The sequence below is a fragment of the Serinus canaria genome, chromosome Z (genome assembly GCF_022539315.1).
Source record: "Serinus canaria isolate serCan28SL12 chromosome Z, serCan2020, whole genome shotgun sequence".
NCBI lineage: Eukaryota > Metazoa > Chordata > Aves > Passeriformes > Fringillidae > Serinus > Serinus canaria.
Genome location: NC_066343.1, coordinates 45,787,859 through 45,790,203, shown reverse-complemented (window position 1 = coordinate 45,790,203; position 2,345 = coordinate 45,787,859).

Sequence of the window (2,345 nt, the reverse complement as noted above, 5' to 3'; positions counted from 1 at the left end):
GGTGTTCAATTTATGAGAAAAATATCTTACCCAGGGATGAGACTTTTGATCTCCTAATTCAATAAATTAAACTAATAGAACACTGAAATCCTGGCACACATAAAGATTATCATCATCAAATAGTAACACTAAATGCATAACACTGAGGATTACTTCAATACTTAGTTGATTATGAGGTGTTGAAATATCAGTAGTTAAACAGTTTAGGATTCATTTGATTACAGCATATATTGGATGAAAAAGCATATGCAAGTGATTCTACAGTTTCTTCACAGAACTGGTGAATTTTGGCTCTTCCAGCAAGAAATTGGATGACATCCTCCTTCAGGTCTGGAGATGATGCCCTTCTCCAGGAATAAAATATATTGAAATTACACTTGCCCTCCTATTTTTGTCTCAGAGACGAAGGAATCTGACATCCTACTGTCATTATTTTTGCAGCAGAAGTTGAATTGGATTTTTCCAAAACAAATGATTAATGTATAAGAGCTTGCAATTTAATACTAGGGTTTTTTTCCCTGCACAAGCATCTTGGATCCTGTTTTCAGCAACTGATTTAACATATAAATTGGCCAAACTTGGCAAAAGTCAAGAATATTTAATAGGATACAGATGGTACAGCAGAAAGCAATATCTAGAGATTTGGGTGACTTGAATGCTCTTTAGCCCTCTACCAGCTGCTTTGGCTCAAGTGTGAATGAAGACCTTTTAAGAATCAATAAGTGTATCTTATGTTGTGCCTAAGCATTGCCCACCCAACTAAGCTGACACCAAAAACAAAAGCAACCATATGGTTTTAAGTATATTAATGAACAGGGCACTACAGCTTGATAATCAAGTTTAAATATGGTAATTTAATACCATCAATTCCTTGTACATTGCTGATTTCCATTGGCCATCTAATACAAAGAAATGTAATTCTCTCCAGATTTTCAGTTTCAATGGTAACAGAAAATAAAACAGACAGCAATTGCCTGAGGCTAGAAGAAAATGGAAGAGACACTCAATTTCTTTCTTTACAAACCATAATAAAATCACAGTCAATAGATTTTAGTTATTGGAATCATAAAACAACACTAGCTGCAGTTAAGAATTAAGTCCTTTGGGGCTGTAAGTGCTCTATATGGTGTTTTCAGCTTGTAATGAATGATTACTAATTACAAGGCTCAGATTATATTGCAAGCATTTAAGTGCTGATGTCCCACTATAATAAAGCAGAGAACCTCGAGCAGTGTCCTCTTTTCTTTTTTATGCAGCAGCACACTGCATTTGATGAATTGATCTTCAAGTTCCTAATAAACGCTAAAACATAAGTGATGGAGTGGATTCCAATTGTAAATGGATTCCTGGGGCATTAGATGCTGGAGGCAATATCCTAACAATACTCCATGCTTTCCTCTAGCATTGACTCGTTATTATGTTCAGAGGCTCTTGTGGTTGTGTATATCAAGAGCAGCATTATTGCCACAGTTCAAACTGTATACAGCTGTGAAATCCTCTTTGCAAAAATAAAGGAAAAAACTGGAAGACAAAAAAAGATACCAATCTATCCCATCACAACAGTACCAACAATCATGATCAAAAGAACAAACAAATAAATAAAAACTGGAACGTGAGAAATTTTGGCTGAATTCTGGAAAGGGAACTGTGGAGGTGATTAAAAATGGCAATACTCAGAGATGCCAAAACCCAAGCCACCCGCTATAATGGGACCTGCTTCAAGCAGGGCCTGGGGTTCGTGACCCAGCTGGTGATCTGAAGATTCCTTCCTACTCACACTATGACTGTGATGAAATTTCGCTTGCAAATTTCTATTACAGATTAAGGCCTAATAGCTTGGATTGTGCGCCAAACATCATACTCTCCATCAGTGGATCTGGGTTTTCCCCAAGCGAAGGCGGCATAGCACTCAGCTACAGCTATATATACAGATATTTCTGAGGTAAAAGACAACAGGGAATTACCCCTTTTTGCAAGCAAGGGGCTACTTTGTTTCCTGGAGACATTGCTGCCTCCTGCCCTTAGGCACCAGATTCTTTAATGCAGAACTGCTTCTGACTGCCTGTCCAGCTGCAAGGCTTTATTCACCCCAGGTATCAGGCTCTGCATTCAGTTTTGCTGCTCTTGTAAGGTTCCTGACTATCCACTTCTCCAGCCTATCCAGGATCCCCTGCAATCCTGCCTTCCTGCATGTTAACACTTTCTATCATCATGAGCTAAACACAGACCTTTACATCAACTCAGAAGTTGGTCATCCATGCTATTACCAACTTGTCACATCCATATCTCACCAATTTGGTTATAACATCCTAAAATACAAAGACACAGGATGCTTAGTCCTTTTA